Source organism: Podarcis pityusensis, assembly GCF_964106645.2.
Source record: "Podarcis pityusensis genome assembly, chromosome: 9".
NCBI classification, from domain to species: Eukaryota; Metazoa; Chordata; class Lepidosauria; order Squamata; family Lacertidae; genus Podarcis; species Podarcis pityusensis.
In genome coordinates this window covers 72,450,233-72,459,490 of record NC_138034.1, presented here as the reverse complement: position 1 = coordinate 72,459,490, position 9,258 = coordinate 72,450,233, and positions in this window count along the sequence as shown.

The following is a 9,258-nucleotide window of genomic DNA, read 5'->3' as shown; positions in this document are numbered from 1 at the left end:
TGGGCTTCCCCAGCCACTTTGGTCGGCTCCCAACAAAATATTAAAATACAGTAATGCATCAAACATTAAAAACTTCCCTAAACAGGGCTGCCTTCAGATGTCTTCTAAAAGTCTGGTAGTTGTTTATTTTCTTGACATCTGATGAGAGGACGTTCCACAGGGCAGGTGCCACTACAGAGACGCCCCTGTGCCTTGTTCCCTGTAACTTGGCACTGGACCTCAGTGTTCGGGCAGAACGATGGCGATGGAGACGCTCCTTCAGGTATACTGGGCCGAGGCCATTTAGGGCTTTAAAGGTCAGCACCAACACTCTGAATTGTGCTCGGAAACGTACTGGGAGCCAATGTAGGTCTTTCAAGACTGATGTTATGTGGTCTCGGTGGCCGCTCCCAGTCACCATTTTAGCTGCTGCATTCTGGATTAGCGGTAGTTTCTGGGTCACCTTCAAAGGTAGCCCCACGTAGAGCGCATTGCAGTAGTCCAAGCAGGAGATAACCAGAGCATGCACCACTCTGGCGAGGCAGTCCGCAAACAGATAGGGTCTCATCTTTTGTACCAGATGGAGGTGACAAACAGCTGTCCTGGACACAGAATTGACCTGCGCCTCCATGGATAGCTGTGAGTCCAGAATGACTCCCAGGCTGCGCACCTGGTCCTTCAGGGGCACAGTTACCCCATTCAGGACCAGGGAGTCCTCCTGTACCCCCAAAACAGTACTTCTGCCTTGACTTTGCACCAATGTTCCTCTAGGCAGAGTCCAGTGTGGAGTTTGTGGAATCTTCGGCAGTCTTTCCTTGTTCCTCTTACAGAGCTCTGATTCCCAGAGCGGTTTAAGACTCAAATCCCCAAGGGTGGCGTGAGGGTGCCCTGTTTGGGTGGTTGCCGCTGTGGGAAGCAGGTGCCCCACAGAGTCCCGGCTCCGCTTTGATTTCCACAGGCCTCTTTTAGGAGTTCCTCCCCGCCCTCCTAATTCCCTCACATATCCTTTCTTGAAACAGAGAGACCCAGGAAAACAGAGCGCTGTGCTCTAATGGCCTCCTGCCAGGCAAGGAACGGAGCGGAATAATTGAATTGCTGGCTTTACGCAGAAGAGGGACGTTCTGCCTTTTGTCCTTAACGTTTGGCCCGTCCGTTCCAAAAGTCATTTCTCTAATCCAGTCCCCACACCCGAACGCACACACGCTCCGAATCCTTTTATGCCTCACCAGAAGCAAACAACAAGCATCTCTCATCATGTCCGTTAGCATTAAGGCAGACTCAAGGGTTTCCTTCAGGAGAAAGGGATTTTTCTCTCACATAGAACCATAGAACAGTTGGAAGGGATGCAGGAAAGGTGGGATATTCAAGTAGAATCACATGGAATTATGAGGATTATTTGCTGTCCAGGTAGATCCAGTGGAAGCTCACCTTGGTGGGTGAAGCAAGTCCAGGACCTGTTCACATTCTTGTTTTTTTATTATTATTATGTACCTCCTGGTTTAATTCTGCTTTTTTATGCTGCAAACCACCTTGAGATCTTCAGATGAATGGCGGTATCGCAAATTCAACAGGTAAATAAATAGGAAAGAAACGCCTCCTGCAGTTCTGGGGTTTACCACTTGGGGGAGCTGCACACGGTTTCAGCGACTCCCAACAAAGGAGTCTCTCTAGGACAGGCTTCCTCAACCTCAGCCCTCCAGATGTTTTTGGCCTACAACTCCCATGATCCCTAGCTGGCAGAACCAGTGGTCAGTGATGATGGGAATTGTAGTCTCAAAACATCTGGAGGGCCGAGGTTGAGGAAGCCTGCTCTAGGAGATGCTGTGTGGATGGCTGCTGGTTTAGATGGCTAGAAAAAGAAAAAAGGAGATAAATTCATGGAGGAGAAACCTGCCTGGTTGGCTTTGGTTGGGAATAATATGCTGCAGAAAGTGGAGGATAGCTCAATCAGTAGACCACAAGACTCTTGATCTCAAGGTCATGGGTTTGAGTCCCATATTGGACAAAAGATGCCTGCATTGTCTAGGGTTGGTCTGGATGACCTTCGTGGTTCAAATCTAGAATTCTGTGATGTGATGAAAGGGAAATGCGACTGTGGCTTATGAGGGATTCTAAGCCCTTTTTACAAATTAAACACTGATGAAACACAGGGTCCTGATGGTATCAGGCTAGAGGGACTCAAATGTGAAATGGCTGAACTTCTAACAAAAACGTGCTATTTGCCATAACAACATGAGAATGGCCCAGATAGCTCCTACATAAAATGATTCCCATCACCTTTTCTTCCAAACTAGTTAACTCACCTACTAGCTAAAGTAAGAAGGAATGTAGGAATCTGCTTTATATGAAATCGGACCGTGAGTCCACCTAGCTCAATATTGTCTGCACTGGAGATGGGGAATCTGCAGCCCTTCAGATGTCATTGAGCTCTGAGTCCCATCATTCAGACACTGGCCAAGATGGGTGGTGTTGATGGGTGCTGGAGCCCAACAACAACATCTAAACATCTCCTGGTTATACACCCATAGTCTATGCTGATGGGCAGTGTAATCCCAACATTCTTCAGCTAAACTTAATGCATCTGGACACCAGGTGAGGACTTTATTTTAAAGAAAATACATTCAACATCTGTGTAAGAAATGTGTAGAAATAGGGGAAAGTGTACCAAAAGATCTTTACATTAGTGAAAATAGCATGCCAGAATTCATTGTGTTAAGAAAAATTGTGTATGTTCTTTTAATTAATATAAGGATCTTGGTGTACACTTTCCCCATGTATACAGTGGTACCTCGGGTTACAAACGCCTCAGGTTACAGATTCCGCTAACCCAGAAATAGTACCTCGGGTTAAGAACTTTGCTTCAGGATGAGAACAGAAATCGTGCTCCGGTGGTGCGGCGGCAGCAGGAGGCCCCATTAGCTAAAGCGGTGCTTCAGGTTAAGAACAGTTTCAGGTTAAGAACGGACCTCCGGAACGAATTAAGTACTTAACCCGAGGTACCACTGTATTAAGCTTTGTACAGTTTTTTTGTTGGAGAATTGGATCACGAAATCTCACAGGATAACTGCATCCCATTTAGCGCAGCTGGACAGCTCTGTTGCTTTGAGTGTGGTGCTGATAACGCCAAGGTTGCAGGTTCAATCCCCATATGGAACAGCTGCGTATTCCTGCATTGCATTGGTTGGACTAGATGATCCTCAGGGTCCCTTCCAACTCTACAAGCCTGTGATTCTATGATCAGTAGCCAGCATCGAGTCCAGCGTCCTGTTCTCACAGTAGCAAACCAGATGCCTGTCAGAAGCCTACAAGCACGAGTGCCCTCTCTTGTGGATTTCAGCAACGGGTATTTGGAAGCTACAGAGACAGAGCATAGCCATTGTAGCTATTGACAAGCCTCACATCGATGAATTTGTCGATCCTATTATAAAGCCATTCAAGTTGGTGCCTATCGCTGTCTCCTGTGGCGGGGAGTTCCATAAGCGCTGCATGAATCATAGAATCATAGAGTTGGAAGAGACCACAAGGGCCATCGAGTCCAACCCCCTGCCAAGCGGGAAACACCATCAGAGCACTCCTGACATATGGTTGTCAAGCCTCTGCATGAAGAAGTACGTTATTTTATTTGTCCCAAATCTTCCTTTAAAAAAAAAAAAATCGTCTTTATTAATTTAAAATACAATCATACATTACAGATGGGTACATCAGCGTTGAACCCAAAAAGGAAAAAGAAAAAAGAAAAAAAGGAGGAAAAGAAAAAAGACATAAAAAGAATTAACAGTAGCAAAAAAAAATCAGTTAAAAAAGCCAGTTATTTATATAGCATCATATCCTATCCAATAAAGTCTAATGAAGAAAACTTCCAATCGTTCTCATTGTACTTATTATGCTGTCATGATTTTATCGCACAGTTTATGACATTTTCTATTTATTCCTCTAAGATGTTTATTTCGTTAGTTTATTATATTTGTCCCGAATCTTCCAACACTCAGCTACATTGGATACCAGTAAGTTCTAGTGAGAGAGAGAGAGAGAAAATCTTTTCTCTATTTACTTTCTCCAAGCCATAGTTAATTTTTAAAAACTTCTATCACATTGCCTCTTACTCGCCCAAGTTCATTTTCCATACCCAAGGTCTGGGAAAGTGGCCAATCTAATACCAAAAAGGACCTTTGAAATTGCAGGCTCATTAGCTTGACATCTGCTGTGGGGGAAAAACGAGTGGAAAGCATTGTCAAGAATAAAATTACCCAGCGCGTCGAAGAATGAGCCTCGCTGACAAAGAATCAGCATGGCTTCGGCAACGTTGAGTCCTGTCTAACCAGCCTTTCAGTGTTACACATGGCGTACTTGCACTTTCAAAAAGAAATCGTTTGATGAGGTTCTTTACGAAAAAGAAAACTCCTCCTGAGTAAGCTCGGCAGCCACGAGATGAAGAGGACAGGCTCTCTTATGGGTCAGACACAGTAGAATCATAGAACTGAAGAATTGTAGAGTTGGAAGGGACCCCACGGGTCATCTAGTCCAACCCCTTGCAATGGAGGAAACTCAACTAAAGCATCTATTTCAGATGGCCCTCCAACCTCTACTGGAAAATGTCCAAGGAAGGAGAGTCCATATCCACCCAAAGGGGACCGTTCCACTGTCAAACAGCTCTTCCTGTCAGAAAGTTTTTCTGATTTTTAGTTGGATTCTTCTTTCTTGTAACTTGAATCCTATCCTCCGGAGCAGAAGAAAACAAGCTTGTTCCCTCCTCCGTGTGACAGCCCTTGAGATAGTTGAAAATGGCGATTGATGGTTAATTTTCAAGGTAAAAGTTCAGATTATCAGTGAGGAGTCAGCCCCACACAAACCCTCCTCTCTGGCTGTGGTGAAGTAGCAGAGCAGCTGGATCGGGGGAACTCAATGAGGCTTGGAAATCAGAATTCACCAGTTTTAGCTAGTGAACACCATTGCTGTGTTGTTGTTGTTTAGTCGTTTAGTCGTGTCCGACTCTTCATGACCCCATGGACCAGAGCATGCCAGGCACTCCTGTCTTCCACTGCCTCCTGCAGTTTGGTCAAGCTCATGCTGGTAGCTTCTAGAAGACTGTCCCACCATCTCGTCCTCTGTCGTCCCCTTCTCCTTGTGCCCTCAATCTTTCCCAACATCAGGGTCTTTTCCAGGGAGTCTTCTCTTCTCCTGAGGTGGCCAAAGTCTTGGAGCCTCAGCTTCAGGATCTGTCCTTCCAGTGAGCACTCAGGGCTGATTTCCTTCAGAATGGAGAGGTTTGATCTTCTTGCAGTCCATGGGACTCTCAAGAGTCTCCTCCAGCACCAGAATTCAAAAGCATCAATTCTTCGGTGATCAGCCTTCTTTATGGTCCAGCTTTCACTTCCATACATCACTACTGGGAAAACCATAGCTTTTACTATACGGACCTTTGTTGGCAAGGTGGTGTCTCTACTTTTTAAGATGCTGTCTAGGTTTGTCGTTGCTTTTCTCCCAAGAAGCATTGCTGTGTTATTTCAGTCTAAATACAGCAAAATGGTAGATGTGGACCAGAAAGACATGGAGCTCACACACACACTCAGCATGAAACTGGCTAGGTGACCAAAAAGGATGTTACTTTTTTTCTGTATGCCATAACAGCTGTGAGAATATTGCTAGCGAAGATTTGGAAGAAACACGATTTACCAACTATCGAAGAATGGCAGATGAAGATGATGGACTATATGGAACTTGCCGAACTGACCGGGAGACTCCGAGACCAGAGAGAGGAGATGGTGGAAGAAGACTGGAAGAAGTTTAAGGAATATTTGAAAACATATGCTTGGGGAAGCCCACTTAACAATGTTTAGAAAAATAAGGATATGACAAGAATTTGTTTGTATTGTTTGTTTGTTTGTGTTCTTTATTTGTGTTATAAAATGAATAAATTTTTTTGGAAAAAAAGAAAGAAAGAAACTGGCTAGGCAAGATTGAGCCCAGCAAGGCTTTCCCTGTCTCAACCCAGCCTACCTTGCAAGGCCGTTGTGAGGATAAATTGGGATCTTTCCCCTGAGCACCTGGGCTATAATTAGACATGATCAACTAATAATGTCTCATTCCTCTGAACAGTCTGAGCGTCCTGCAAGCCAGATGGGGAGATGAATCATCTCGCGTATTTTTAAGAAGATTGCAAGGCACATGCTAATAAGTCAGGATATTTCTGGGCCCACATCTTATCGTCAGCTTCCTCCATTCTGATTCCCGGGAGGGAAAGTTCTTGGCAAACAGCCCGTCCTCACAGTAAACAGCGACTTTACTATTAACAGGTACCTCGTAGGATCACACGGAGAAGACTGCCTGCTCCTCCCTCGACTTGGACAGCTTTTTGAGAGTGTCCGTGCTTGTGCCTGTTGTTGATGCTGTTGCTGTTTGTAAACCGCCCTATACCTGCTGGTCTCAGGGCAGTTCACGAGATATAACAACAACAACAACAACAACAACAACAACAACAACAACAACAACAACAATAATTTATTATTTATACCCTGCCCATCTGGCTGGGTTTCCCCAGCTACTCTGGGCAGCTTTCAACAGAATATTAAAATACAATAGTCTATTAAACATTAAAGCTTCCTTAAACAGGGCTGCCTTCAGATGTCTTCTAAAAGTCTTTGACATCTGGTGGGAGGGTGTTCCACAGGGCGGGTGCCACTACCGAGAAGGCCCTCTTCCTGGTTCCCTGTAACTTGGCTTCTCACAGTGAGGGAACTGCCAGAAGGCCCTCGGAGCTGGACCTCAGTGTCTGGGCTGAACGATGGGGGTAGAGACACTCCTTCAGGTATACTGGACCGAGGCCGTTTAGGGCTTTAAAGGTCAGCACCAGGACTTTGAATTGTGCTCGGAAACGTACTGGAGCCAGTGTAGGTCTTTCAGGACCGGTGTTATGTGGTCTTGGCAGCCGTCACCAGTTTAGCTGCTGCATTCCGGATTAGTTGTAGTTTCTGGGTCACCTTCAAAGGTAGTCCCACATAGAGCGCATTGCAGTAGTCCAAGCGAGACATAACCAGAGCATGCACCACTCTGGCGAGACAGTCTGCGGGCAAGGAGGATCTCATCCTGCGTACCAGATGGAGCTGGTAAACAGCTGCCCTGGACACAGAATTGACCTGCGCCTCCATGGACAGCTGTGAGTCCAGAATGACTCCCAGGCTGCGCACCTGGTCCTTCAGGGGCACAGTTACCCCATTTAGGACCAGGGAGTCCCCCACACCTGCCTTCCCCCCGTCCCCCAAGAACGGTACTTCTGTCTTGTCAGGATTCAACCTCAATCCATTAGCCGCCATCCATCCTCCAACCGCCTCCAGGAAACTCACACAGGACCTTCACCGCCTTCACTGGTTCTGATTTGAAAGAGAGGTAGAGCTGGGTGTCATCCGCATACTGATGAACACCCAGCCCAAACCCCCTGATAAAAGACAGAATAAAAAGAACAACCATCTCCTGCACTCCAGGGCGTTGGGCTAGATGCCCCCATGGTCCCTTCCAACTCTACAATTCTATGAATCCAATAATCCCCCTCTCTTCCCCTGTGATTCACACAAGCCTGCACTTATCATATTACAATCGCCGGGACATCAGAAGCTGCCTTTCTGCTGAACCAGACATTGTTCCATCTAGCTATTGTCTGCACTGGCTGGCAGCAGCTCTCCAAGGTTTCACATCTGCAGATGCACCGACTTGCACAGAAAAAAGAAGAAGCTAAAGGACCCCTGGACAGTTAAGTCCAGTCAAAGGCGACTCTGGGGTTGCAGCGCTCATCTCGCTTTCAGGCCGAGGGAGCCGGTGTTTGTCCACAGGCAGCTTTCTGAGCCATGTGGCCTGCAGGACTAAACCGCTTCTGGTGCAACGGGACACTGTGACGGAAACCAGAGCGCACGGAAATGCCGTTTACCTTCCCGCTACAGTGGTACCTATTTATCTACTTGCACTGGTGTGATTTCAAACTGCTAGGTGGGCAGGAGCTGGGACAGAGCAACGGGAGCTCACCCCGTCGCGGGGATTCGAACCGCCGACCTTCTGATCTGTAAGCCCAAGAGGCTCAGTGGTTTAGACTGGGGTGGGCAGGTGCAGTGACACGTCAGGAGGAGCCAGGGAGCTGAGCTGAACGTGGCGGCAGCGCAGCTTCAGTGGCTGGTGGCTCCTTCTTTCAAAGGCTCTCATTCTGAACATTGGGGGGGGGGGGTATTGGGGGCTCCCAAAGGGCTGGCCCCTAGAAGCTGGAGCCAATGCACACTTGGGTTTCTCCCAGTCCTATCTGAAGGTGCTGGGAATTGAACCCAAGACAGGTGCTCCAACCACTGAGCAAAAGTGCTTTTCTCAAGAAATAGGAAACTGCCTTATATGTAGTCAGACCATTGGTCTGGCTCTGGCTCAGTCTCGTCAACACTAACAATTCATGCCTATTTGTGCAGGCCCAAGCTTTAGCAAAACCGAGGTGTTTATCACGTCCTTGGTGGGCTACCGTCAATTTGTTTGCTTGTCTGTTTGGCTTCAAGGCTCACAAATCGAGACCAGTCGTTGCCAGTCGTTCTGCCTTGCCATGAACTGAGCAAAGGAAAAGCCGCGTTGACTCCAGCTCTTGGCAGGAACCACAGTTTGCCTTTGCCTAGTCAGGAATTGGTATTGAAGGTGGCTTAACATTTTAGCGAGGGACGTGGGTGGCGCTGTGGGTTAAACCACAGAGCCTAGGACTTGCTGATCAGAAGGTCGGCGGTTCGAATCCCCGTGACGGAGTGAGCTCCCATTGCTCGGTCCCTGCTCCTGCCAACCTAGCAGTTCGAAAGCACTTCAAAGTGCAAGTAGATAAATAGGTACCGCTCCGGCGGGAAGGTAAACGGCGTTTCCGTGCGCTGCTCTGGTTTGCCAGAAGCGGCTTAGTCCTGATGGCCACATGACCCGGAAGCTGTACGCCAGCTCCCTCAGCCAATAAAGCGAGATGAGTGCCGCAACCCCAGAGTCGGCCATGACTGGACCTAATGGTCAGGGGTCCCTTTACCTTTTAACATTTTAGCACCCAAAGCAGATGAGAGGATGCGCCAGAGCTCAGTGTTGGAGCATCTGCTTTGCATGCAGAAGGTGCCAGGGTCAGACCCTCCAAGTGTCCCTTCTTTCCAGGGACAGTCCTGGATTTACAGAAGCCTTCCCAGTTTCTGATCCGATCCCGGAATGTCCTGTTTTTCCTTAGGACATCCCTAGTTTCATTGAAGAAATGTTGGCGGGTATGGTAGGATGTCCCTGTTTTCATTGGAGATG